The 13,152-nt window shown below is 41.6% G+C and overlaps 1 protein-coding gene across 3 annotated transcripts in view; it reads right to left on the bottom strand.

Annotated features, from left to right (window-relative positions):
• Window positions 1-13,152, bottom strand: part of LOC137383942 (AMP deaminase 2-like) — a 194,206-nt gene that overhangs the window by 109,577 nt on the left and 71,477 nt on the right. Inside the window, exon 1 of one of the 3 annotated variants that reach the window (XM_068057372.1) lies at window positions 7,822-8,047. The exons of the other annotated variants lie outside the window; for them this stretch is intronic. The gene's annotated coding sequence lies outside the window, so the exon portion shown is untranslated. Of the gene's footprint in view, window positions 1-7,821; window positions 8,048-13,152 lie in introns of those variants that run through there. 3 annotated transcript variants of the gene reach the window in all.

Raw genomic sequence — 13,152 nt, 5'->3', positions numbered from 1 at the left:
CAGACTCGGAGGGCCTGTTTCAGTGCTGTATCTCTAAATAAGTAAATAAACGAATTGAGGGTGTTGATTAGCACATGGGAATATATTATTGCCATCACAGAGACATAGTTGAGGAAGGGGCAGGACTGACAGCTCAATATTCCAGGGTATAAAATCTTCAGGCGTGACAGGGGGCAAAACACTGTTGATCAAGGAGTCAATTACTGCAGTAAGGAGGGATGATGTCTTAGAAGGTTCCTCAAATGAAGCCATATGGGTAGAACTTAAAAACAAAAAGGGGGCAATCACTTGGCTGGGAGTGTACTACAGGCCTCCAAACAGTCAGGGAGAGATAGAGGAGCAGATATGTAGGCAAATCTCAGAGAGGTGTAAAAATAATAGGGTAATAATAGCAGGGGATTTCAACTTCCCCAATATCAACTGGGATAGTCTTAGTGCAAAAGGCTTAAAGGGGACAGAATTCTTAAAATGCATACAGGAGAGCTTTTTGAGTCAGTACGTAGTAAGTCCTACAAAAGAAGGGTAGGTACTGGACCTAATCTTAGGGAATGAAGCCAGACAATTGGTAGAAGTGTCAGTGGGGGAGCACTTCGGGGATAGTGACCATAACTCTAAGATTTAAGGTAGTTATGGAAAAGGACAAAGATGGACTGGAAATAAAGGTACTGAATTGGGAGAAGGCCGATTTCAATATGATAAAACAGGATCTGGCCAAAGTGGACTGGGAGCAGCTACTTGTAGGAAAGTCTACATTAGACCAGTGAGAGTCATTCAAAGAGAAAATAGAGAGAGTTCAGAGCCAACATGTACCCATTAAGGTGAAGGGTAGGACCAACAAGTCCAGGGAACCCTGGATGTCAACGGATATAGAGCATTGGATCAGGAAAAAAAAGGCTTGTGGCAGATTCAGAGCGCGGAAAACAGCAGAGGCACTAGGGGAGTATAGAAAGTGTAAGGGGTACTTAAAAAAGTAATCAGAAGAGCCAAGAGAGGACATGAAGAAACACTGGCGGGCAAGATAAAGGAAAATCCCAAGGCGTTTTATAAGTATATTAAAGGCAAGAGGATAACCAGGGGAAGAGTAGCGCCCATTAAGGACCAAAGTGGCATTGTGTGTGTGGAGCCAGAGGACATAGGTGAGGCTTTAAATGATTACTTTTCATCTGTGTTCACTATGGAGAAGGACGATGCAAGTCCAGGGATCAGGGAGGGGGATTGTGATATACTTGAACATATTAGCATTGAAAGGGAGGAAGTATTAGCTGTTTTAGCGGGCTTAAAAGTGGATAAATCCCCAGGCCCAGATGAGATGTATCCCAGGCTGTTATCTGAGGCAAGGGAAGAGATTGCAGGGGCACTGACACAAATTTTCAAATCCTCTCTGGCCACAGGAGAGGTACCAGAGGATTGGAGGACAACGAATGTGGTACCATTATTCAAGAAGAGTAGCAGGGATAAACCAGGTAATTACAGGCCTGTGAGTCTAACATCAGTGGTAGGGAAACCATTGGAAAAAATTCTGAGGGACAGGATTAATCTCCACTTGGAGAGGCAGGGATTAATCAGGGACAGTCAGCATGGCTTTGTCAGGGGGAGCTCATGTCTAACTAACTTGATTGAATTTTTCGAGGAGGTGACTAGATGTGTAGATGAGGGTAAAGCAGTTGATGTAATCTACATGGACTTCAGGAAGGCTTTTGATAAGGTCCCACATGGGAGACCGGTTAAGAAGTTATGAGCCCATGGGATCCAGGGCAATTTGGCAAATTGGATCCAAAATTGGCTCAGTGGCAGGAGGCAGAGAGTGATGGTCAAGGGTTGTTTTTGTAAGTGGAAGCCTGTGACCAGTGGTGTACCACAGGGATCGGTGCTGGGACCCTTGCTGTTGGTAGTATATATTAATGATTTAGATGTGAATATAGGAGGTATGATCAGTGAGTTGGCAGACGACACGAAAATTGGTGGTGTCGTAAATAGTGAAGAGGAAAGCCTTAGATTACAGGACAATACAGATGGGCTGGTAAGATGGGCGGAGCAGTGGCAAATGGAATTTAATCCTGAGAAGTGAGAGGTGATGGATTTTGGGAGGACTAACAAGGCAATGGAATATACAATGGATGGTAGGACCCTAGGAAGTACAGAGGATCAGAGGGACCTTGGTGTACTTGTCCATAGATCACTGAAGGCAGCAGTACAGGTAGATAAGGTGGTTAGGAAAGAATATGGGATTTTAAAAAAAAATTCATTCATGGGATGTGGGCATCGGTGGCTAGGCCACCATTTATTGCCCATCCCGAATTGCCCTTGAGAAGGTGGTGGTGAGCTCCCTTCTTGAACCGCTGCAGTCCATGTGAGGTTGGTACACACACAGTGCTGTTAGGAAGGGAGTTCCAGGATTTTAACCCACGACAATGAAGGAACAGTGATATAGTCCCAAGTTAGGATGGTGTGTGACTTGGAGGGGAACTTGCAGGTGGTAGTGTTCCCATGCATTTGCTGCCCTTGTCCTTCTAGTTGGTAGAGGTTGCGGGTTTGGAAGGTGCTGTCTCATGAGCCTTCGTGCGTTGCTGCAGTGCATCATGTAGATGGTACACACTGCTGCCACTGTGCATCGGTGGTGGAGGGAGTGAATGTTGAAGGTTGTGGATGGGGAGCCAATCCAGCAGGCTGCTTTGTCCTGGATGGTGTCGAGCTTCTTGAGTGTTGTTGCACCATCCAGGCAAGTGGAAAGTATTCCATCACACTTCTGACTTGTGCCTTGCAGATGGTGGACAGGCTTTGGGGAGTCAGGAGATGGGTTACTCGCTACAGGATTCCTAGCCTCTGACCTGCTCTTGTAGCCACGGTATTTTTATGGCTACTCCAGTTCAGTTTCTGGTCAATGGTAACCCCTAGGAGGTTGATTGTTGGGGATTCAGCGATGGTAATGCCATTGAATGACAAGGGGAGATGGTTAGATTCTCTCTTGTTGGAGATGGTCATTGCCTGGCACTTGTGTGGCTCGAATGCTACTTGCCACTTATTAGCCCAAGCCTGGATATTGTCCAGGTCTTGCTGCATTTCTACACGGACTGCTTCAGTATCTGTGGAGTCGCAAATGGTGCTGAACATTGCACAACTAGCGAACATCCCCACTTCTGCTGACCTAATGATTGAAGGAAGGTCATTGATGAAACAGCTGAAAATTGTTGGGCCGAGGACACTACCCTGAGGAACTCCTGCAGTGATGTCCTGGAGCTCAGATGATTGAACTTCAACAACCACAACCATCTTCCTTTGTGCTAGGTATGACTCCAACCAGCGGAGCATTTTCCCCCTGATTCCCATCAACTTCAGTTTTGTTAGGGCTCCTTGATGCCATACTTGGTCAAATGCTGCCTTGATGTCAAAGGCAGTCACTCTCACTTCTTGAGTTCAGCTCTTTTGTCCATGTTTGAACCAAGGCTGTCATGAGGTCAGGAGCTGGGATACTTGCCTTTATTAGCCGAGGCATAGAATATAAGAGCAGGGAGGTTATGATGGAGCTGCATAAAACACTAGTTAGATTACAGCTGGAGTACTGTGTACAGTTCTGGGCACCACACTATAGGAAGGATGTGATTGCACTGGAGAGGGTGCAGAGGAGATTCACCAGGACGCTGCCTGGGTTGCAGCATTTCAGCTATGAAGAGAGACGGAAAAGGCTAGGGTTGTTTTCCTTGGAGCAGAGAAGGCTGAGGGGGCACATGATTGAGGTAGACAAAATTATGAGGGGCATTGATAGGTTAGATAGGAAGAAACGTCTTTCCTTAGCGGAGGGGTCAATAACCAGGGGGCATAGATTTATGGTAAGGGGCAGGAGGTTTAGAGGGGATTTGCGGAAAAAAGTTTTTCACCCAGGAGGGTGGTTGGAATCTGGAACACACTACCTGAAGAGGTGGTAGAGGCAGGAACCCTCACAACATTTAACAAGTATTTAGATGAGCACTTGACAAGCCATAGCATACTAGGCTACGGGCCAAATGCTGGAAAATGGGATTAGAATAGTTAGGTGCTTGATGGCCAGCACAGACACAGTGGGCCGAAGGGCCTGTTTCTGTGCTGTATGACGTTATGTCAAACTCGGGCATTAGATGCTCATGATTTTCAGTTTATTATTAATGATCCAAAATCTGCAAGCAGTTTGTACCCCAATTTGCAGTAAGAGTTCCTGCCTGCAAAGCTCTTAAACTTGGACGATGAAGAGGAAAATTCACCTGTATAAATTTAATAATAAGTCCATCAGGCGGAATTTTACCTGCCCAAAAAAGCTAAAAGTTATGGGAAAAGTTACCATTGACACAGGCAGCACAAATGGATTCAATAACCAATTAATGTGGTTTTATACTGCAACAGTGATCTAGCTCCCAGCATTTTATGCTGCTAAATCTGGCTCCTTATTCCAGTGATAAACTTGTAGACCACAAAAAATGGAGTTTGCAAGATTGACACAGGATCAGGGAGCAGATTTTGCAGTGTAAGATTTGAGACCAAGCTCAAAGGTGCCAGTCCCCAAAAACATCCACATTATATAAACACTAATTACAAAGTAACGACAGTGCTGTAAAAAGCAGCTAAGGTTGGTTTTCTGGTCAGGGAAGGAATTGAGGGATATGGATCAGCAGCTGGAGGTGATCTGTGAAAAAGGACATGTTTGGGTCTATGGCCTTTTCCTGACCATAAGATTCTTATGTTCTTACCCTAATAAAATCCATGGATTAATACCATTAACAGATGTCCCAGAACGACAGCATGAGACACTCTGCTGGCTGCAGCTGCACGATCTGAATTACAGTTGATAATTATTACTACATTTCCTACTGTCTTGTTAAATAATTACCCTATGCTACATAATCCTTGATCAAATTTCAAAAGAATAAATCGAAATGATGAAAAGTTACACCCAATCATTTAACCCATTCACTTACAGATACTGATGAACTGGCTGTGCACCTGCAGCAGGTGTTTGAATTTCCAATTTCCAGCACTGACAGCTTTGCTTTGGCTCCCTTGGGTACTGAAAGTATTATGTAGAATAGATTGGATAGGGATGTAATGTAGACCATATTCAAGAGATTTATCAGAGACCCATTGTTATGCTTCATAACCAAGACTTATAATTTGTACCAATTTTTATTTTTACATTGGAGTTTGTACCTGTGGCCAACACCATGTTGCCTCACCTGGGCTCACAACTGCTGTGGCAGCTGTTGCAATCATAATATGCACAAACCAGTGCGCGACATTCAGGAATCACTTTTGAAAAAGGGACTAGAGGGGGAAAATGTTGCAGAAATGAATCGGTTCTCATAACGTGCACCATTTTCCAACCCAATGAAACCTTTAAACTGAACGGTTTCTACGATCATTACTATATAAATTACATCTTTAGAAATCAGCTCAGATGAACCAGCATAGGGTATCATCGGTCAAATAAGTTTAAATCATGTTGTGCGATTTAAAATTTGTTAATAAAGCAGATAGAAAAATTCATTAACATTTTCATTGTCACAGTATTATTTAATTTCAAATCATAAAGCGCATTCCTAAACTCCCATTCAAAATCAAGGTCCAAAGTGAATGCTTCAACTGACAAATGGACCCAAAATGTTGACACATGCTTGTTAATTTTTACAATGAAGGTTTTACTGTAGGTACACATTTAGACATGGGTGATATATTTTTCTTCAACAGTAACAGACTTCTCAACTAATCCTAAATTAAAAGAGGAAATTAAAGGAGGAAAAGAAAGTCAGCTCCCTCCAATTATGGATTCGTAACAATGCAAGGTTTGTACTGTTCACCGAGAACCATAAGGCAGGCATGTGGACATGATTGCAAACTTAATCTGCTGTGAAGCTGGAGCTGGTTGTCTTAATTCCACCCATGTGTTTTCACCAACAGCCCAAAAAGTTAATTCGATGCAACTTCAAAAATAGAAATGAGAACCTGAAGTTGATTTTTTTTCTCCCTGGCACATATTTAAGAATTATGGAGGCTGGTCTCTTTCTTTACAGTATATACAATACTAACAGATCTCCTTTGTTGTTGCTCTGAGAGTCAGAGGATATGCAATTTTATAAGAAAAAGCGCATCATGCCATGCGACGCATAAGGTATCAGGACCACCAAGCTACTGATTGAATAAATCCAATTCTGTTCTTCAAATCTAAATGTGCGACATTGAAAGTACTGGAGTAAGTGCAGACAATTTTAGACAATGTTAAAAAGGTAAATTTTATATGTAGATAGGAAAGAAAGCACTTAACTATTTTCAATAGCTTATTCTAAGGTGGAGGGGATTAATACTCACTCAACACACATAAAATAATCTATTTCCAATCATCTGTGTCATTTTGGGAAAGAGAAAGCATCAGAGCATTGTGAAAAGAATGACAATTATGGGTAGTCCCTACTGCACATACCATGCTTTAGGCACTTTATAACCTTCCAAACTCAATATTTGAGTACAATAATTTCAGATCATAACCATTGCTCCCACTTTGTCGGACAGAAGATGCTGGTACTGATTCTGCTGTTGCTATTTACAGCTTCTCTCGACACATCTTTTATTTCTTTACTTGTCCATTATCACACCCTTCGTCTTGCAGCATTATCCCTCCTCTCATTTAATCACTTCTGCCTTCCATCCAATCATAGACCTTCCTCTTTTTTTTCCCCTTTCCTCCCCTCCCTGCCCCTTTCTCTGCCTCTGTACTTGCTTAAAAACTATTACCTCTCCAAATTATCCCAGTTCTGACAAAAACGATCTGACATGTTAACCGTTTCTCTTGTCACAGATGCTACCTGGCTGTTTAAGTATTTCCAGCAGATTTAGTTGCTATTTTTCTCTACTGAACAGTGCAAAAAAAAAAGTTTGATTTGAACCTGCTTACTGTATACTTTTGAAGAATTACTGTACATAATAGAACTGCAAATGCATTACAATAGCTAGTCTACCACGCTAACATTGTATATGGGTATATAACTAAATCACATGCGTATACAGAATTATGGTCCTTATGGTATTTCTAATTAATATACAGAAAGTTGACAAAGGAAATTATATTGCAAATCTATATTTAAAATGTAGACAGTTTTGTACCAATTTTTGTGTCATAAAGGTGCCAATTTGAGAATCCTCCACAAATATCAGAATGGCCCCGTTTACCCACCATAGCTACTGAAACTTTACCCCACATAAGCATTAGATTAAATTAAGAGTGTAAGCAGTTATTTCATGAAGACAAGACTGATGCAGCATTTTGTATAGGTTGCATCAGCTGACTGCAGAGGGAATGACATGCCCGATTAGAAGCTGTATCTGTGCAAAACTGACCGGCTTTCAGCTGAGACGCAAATTAAACGCAGAGAGGCTACACAACTATAGATCCTCTTCAGGCAAGTGGAATACTATCGTCAATGTATCTTTCAAAACAAATCCTCTGTGCTGCAATCGCCCCCAGGATCATTGCATAACCCAGATAAAAATGCTGCAACAGGGCATACCGGAAAATTCAGTCACATTGCTACTTACCTCTATGGATAATAAACTGCAGCACATGTAGAGTAAGTAGCAGTTCAACGAATCAGGTCACACTGCAGAGGAACAGGGTATCCCGGTCCCTTAAAGGCGTACAGTACAATAATATTAAAATAACTTACCATGTCAGCATGCTGGTATTAATTACCAAGTATTGCAACATAAATCCTGCAATTTATAAATTATTAATTTTAATTAACTACACCCACTATAGAAAATTGCAACTGAAAAAAAAACTGCGTCGTGCAAAATGCTACTTACCAGGCAATTGAAAGCAGAGGGAGAGAGATGGGGGCGGGGGGGACGGAAATTTGCAAGGCGATGCTGTGCTAGATTTTCAATTGACTCGCTCCGTCGAGCCGGCTTGCTTTGAAATTAATAGCGAATACAGACACAACACGGGGGCGCACAGGGATACATAAGATGTTTGCAGCAGCCTGAGGGAAGGGTCGTGCTTTCTTCCTGCTTTCCCCGACTGACCACAGCAAAGCTACTTCAATCGTCTGTAAGCCTCAGCCCCGAACCGCCTTTAAATATTTCTTTGGCCACAGCAGCCACTGCCACCGCCAGCTGGCAAAGAGGAGGGGTTAACGAATGCAAATCCCTTCCAAGGCACACACGAAACAAACAGGTCCCAGACCGGAACAGATGCGGACAAGTTAGTCAGTAATACCTTGACTTGATGGAGCATCTTCAGCGATCAGCCAAGCAAGAGCAATTCCGAAATGAGTGGTCAGAAATGTCTTCCGTTCCACCATCCCCTTCCCCCACCTTCTCAAGCTAAGACCATGTTTTCACCTGCACGACTGTTTCTGAGAGGTGCTGATTACATAGTTGGGTGTCAGATTAAAGACAGCGACAAACACCAACCCCACTGCAATACGAAGAAGGGTCACTGACCCGAAACGTTAACTCTGCTTCTCTTTCCACAGATGCTGCCAGACCTGCTGAGTGGTTCCAGCATTTCTTGTTTTTTATTACTTTTCAATACATCCTCCGTCCACTATACCTATTCCCCCGCCACGTTTCTCCCAATCTTAAACATTCTTCACCCATAGCATGTTGAAAATCTCACACACCATACCATCACCAGTTGAAACACTGAGCATTTTTGCATTTTGTACCATCTGCAACAGAAGCCAGTATTCAGTGCCAATGACACATTACAACATAAATGTAAGCTGCATAACCCTCAAGATATTCAGGACCCAACATTTCATGTATGCCAACACAGATCAGAAACATGGAAAACATGTGGCTATTTACTTCCAGAGGCCCTAAAAGCTTGTGCACCACCACCTTGATATGGCATCAATCGCGAAGTGCAAGTAACTATTGCTCAGCAGGACTTCATTCAGCCTTTCCTTCTTGCTTCAATCTTTTAAAACCCAAGAGGTGACAAATATCACTACTTTTTGATTTGCCTCACCTCAGTTTGTACTATTCACCCTTGGTGGTGTCCTGCACCATAGCACATAGCCCTTCAGCCTGGCTTCCCAACCATAATCTATATTTTTCACTGGTTATTTTTAAAGCTGCAGCGCCCTTCAGTTCCTCTGCAATAATGCTTTGACATGTTAGATTGTGTAAAGATTTATGTAGGAGAAAGGGGAATGAACTACCTGTTTTTGAGTTAACGTAGCATCCTTATTTAATTCTAATGATCTTTTCAGAGGCTTGTGCAGCAATAGAATTGAACAATTTTTATTCAAACAGCAACCATTAAAGAATTTGTATGTTGTATTTTAAAACACCAATGTTTTTTTTCCAAATACATAAAATATAAACTTCTGTTCTGCTTCCTGGATTTAGTGACTCCTTAGAGGTCACAGTGGTCCTCTGGTACCTCATCAAAGTGGTTATTCTTCAAGAATAAGCCTCAACCGAGAATGCTGGCAGACAATCAATGATGGAAAGCAGTCCCTATATGGATTTCTTGTGAGAAGTGGGAACTCTAGTCATTTTATCCAATTGCTGAACCAGGAACTCTGATGAGATCAGCTGACTCAGGACCAAGAATAGAACCTGTAACCTTCCTGCCTGTATGGTTTAGCTACTGTGGATGCAGAGAGAAATATCATGACTTTTAAAGGCTGGGTGGAATAGGGAGTTCTAATTTTTGGAGAAGCAGGCAACTTCAGCTTACACTCACATTCAAGTTCAACTGAAGTAGTAAGTTAAAAGGAAATAGAGCTATGGAACTCTACAAGTTTTGTTTGCACGAATGAAGGGCTGAAAACATCAAGTATGATTTCTACTCATTTCCCTTTATAGTTGCACAAAACATCAGATTAATTTTCCTCTCAAAACTTTCTAGATAGCTGTCTTTCTGCACAGAAATAAGTTAATACTCTACATGGAGCATGCACACGCACACACATACATACACATATGCACATATTCCAAACTGCAGCCTTTTTTCTGTCGTGGGATAGATAGAAGAACACTCTTGGTATTCTGAACAATTGAGTCAACACTGGCCCTTGAAAGATTTTTTTGAAAGGATGCAGTCTACTCTCTTATTCCATGGCTGCCACCAATACATCCTAATCTTGATGTTACCTTGTTAGTATATAACACTAATAGGAAACGGTCAACATCCACTCCTGAAAATAGTATAGACAAAATATGCAACTGCACTGTACATCAGTGTAAAATTGCACATTTAAAAAAAAGTAATGCAATCTTTACCCAAAAGTGTTTGACAGAAGGTAGGCTTATGGAATATTTGAATGTGATGGTGCAAATTCTAATTGCATATGCCATGTCGTTACACTGAAAACAAGCAGTTGTTTGGTTGATCTGTTTAATTTCAATACTGCAATGTCAGTGTGAAAAATGTTTTATTATGGTGGAAAAAATATTTCAGATTAGACAATAAGGGTGGTTGATAAAATCCTAAAATAAATCACTGAAGTTTCCTGGGAACTTCAAAACCATCAAACTCTCAACATACCTCGCTCTGGGAACTCGGCTTTTACTTATCAATGTTGACGTTTCATTAAAACTGTTCTCTGCAAAATGCTACCACAGAAGTCCATGGTTATGACTGTTGCTGTGCTCAATAATAGATTGTAAAATTGGAAATTTTGTCATGAAGGAAAATCTATCAAAATGCAGTTCCATTACAAATCAGAATCACTTCTACAGGTTGGTGTCCTACACTGTAAGTTGTAAAACAGTAATGACAGTGGCAACTTAATTTATATACATCTTCAAGAATTTAAGAGAGAATAACTATATGAAATAACAGCGAGTAAAGAATTGAAACTATGTGGGGGGTTGGGGGAGGAAAAAAGGAAACTGCCATTTTACCTGCAAGAGACGGACAGAATTTGGGATCAAACTCAAATCTGTCAAGTTTCCACCCCATTTGTTCAATGTCCAAAATCTGATCAGGGAGGCACATCTTCCAAACTTGCAACATGTTGCTGCAGCAGTTTGGAGGTGAGTCTGATTCATTTTTGGGTTATCCTAGGAACTCTGCTCAGTCAATCAATCCTAGTGACTGAGAGACCTTCTGAAGCCCCCAAAAGGTAAGGAACAAAGGTACCTTCTGAAATTCCCTCCCTGAACCCCTGTCTCCTCCTATAAGGAGCTCCTTAAAAACATACCTCACTTGTCCCAGTATCTCATGTGGCTTGGTGACAAGTTTTGTTTGAAAACACTCTTGTGAAACTGCTTGGGTCATTTTACTAAGTTGAAGGTGTATATAAATGCAAGCTGTGGTTGTTAAATGGAAGCCCTGATTTTCCTGCCTTGTTTTTCCTTCTGCTTTTAGTCCTCATAAAGGTTTAGGATTCCCCCCTCTCTTGAAGGGGCAGGTTGCCACTCCAGTTCTCCCTAGTAAATCATGGCAGTCACCTCTGTTGCTCTTCTACAGCTTATTAACATTTGGGGCACTTTCCCAAAATATGCAAGTTGAGCAGTCCTGCACTTCCCCATCTCTCTTCAAAAGGATCCTTCAGAAATTTCTAGTCCACTTTTTTTTAAAAAAAACAACTTGGCTTTCACAACCTCATATTTTAAGCATGTGTGTCAAGCATGCTCAATGAACTAAAACACATTCAAGAAATTAAATGAATGTCCTGCAATTGTGCAGTGCTTCCAGCACATCCAAAACAGAGAAAAAACTGACACATTCCAGATGGACGCTGGTCATACAGTTGAGACTGAAAACTCTTGTTAACTGGCAACTGGTTATAATTTTATGGCCAATTGAAAATCAGTGCCCTACAAGATATTTAATAACCATAGATTGACGTCATTCAGCTTCAATGGCCCTTGCACAAACAACTCCAAAGTGTTTGAAAACAAGTACTAACTAAAAACAAACAAACAATCTATTCCACGTGAGGACCCCTTACAAAAACTGACAAGAGCTTTGCAAGACCTCTACAAGGACCTCGTTCTAACTTCTGAAAGACTGCATCAGGTACCCAAAAGAAATCAATGCCATCACTGCAAAAAACTGTTCATCTTTTAGTAATAGCAGATTGCCTGTGGGATCGGTCATGGTGCATCACTATTTAATAATAGCAAAAGTGATGTGGTAGAACAGAATGCATTTTTTTATTCGTCCTTGGGATAAGAATGTCACTGGCAAAGCCAGCATTTATTGCCCATCCCTAATTGCCCTTGAGAAGATGGTGGTGAACCACCTTCTTGAACCACTGTAGTCCATGTGGTGTAGATACACAGATAGTGCTGTTAGGGAGTGAGTTCCAGGCTTTTGACCCAGCGACATTGAAGGAATGGTGATAAAGTTCCAAGTTGGAATGGTGTATGGCCTGGAGAGAAACTTGCAGGTGATGGTATTCCAATATGTCTGCTGCCCTTGTCCTTCTAGGTGGAAGAGGTCGCAGCTTTAGAAGGCACTGTCAAAGAAGCCTTGGTGAGTGGCTGCAGTGTATCTTGTAGATGGTACACACTGATGCCACTATGCACAGTGATGGAGGGAATGAATATTTAAGGTCAAAGAAAAGCAAAGTGCTGCAGATGCTGGAAATCTGAAATAAGAACAGCAAGTGCTCAAAATACTCAGCAGGTCAGGCAGCATCAATGCAGAGAGAAGCAGAGTTAACATTTCAAGTCGGTGACCTTTCATCAGAACTAGCAAAGGTTAGAAAAGAATTAGGATTTAAGCAAGTGGGGGGGGAAGGGGTTGGTGGGGAAGAGAACAAAAGGGAAGGTACCTGATAGGGCAGGAGAGATTAAGTAACAAAGTTGTCATGGGACAAAGGCAAAGAGTGTGTTAATGCTTGTGGTGAAAGACAAAGCATTAGTCTAGAGAGAGTGTTAACGGCTGAATAATGAACAGCTCTGTCTACATGAAACAGGCACATGGTTTAAAAAAGAATAAAAAATATAAAAAAGGCCAGTCATGCACTGAAATTATTGAATTCAATATTCAGTCCACAAAGCCGTAGAGTGCCTAATCAAAAGATCAGGTGCTGCTCGTTGATCTTGCGTTGATGTTCACTGGAACACTGTAGCAGGCCAAGTGCAGAAATGTGGACATGAGGGCATATCTATTATATGAATATTTAAAGGTGCTGGATGGAGTGATCAAGTGGGCTGCTTGACTTTGGA

Source organism: Heterodontus francisci, chromosome 25, assembly GCF_036365525.1.
Source record: "Heterodontus francisci isolate sHetFra1 chromosome 25, sHetFra1.hap1, whole genome shotgun sequence".
In the NCBI taxonomy this organism is placed as follows: domain Eukaryota; kingdom Metazoa; phylum Chordata; class Chondrichthyes; order Heterodontiformes; family Heterodontidae; genus Heterodontus; species Heterodontus francisci.
Note: the sequence above shows the minus strand (reverse complement) of the source record. Positions and strands in the feature narration are given on the sequence as shown.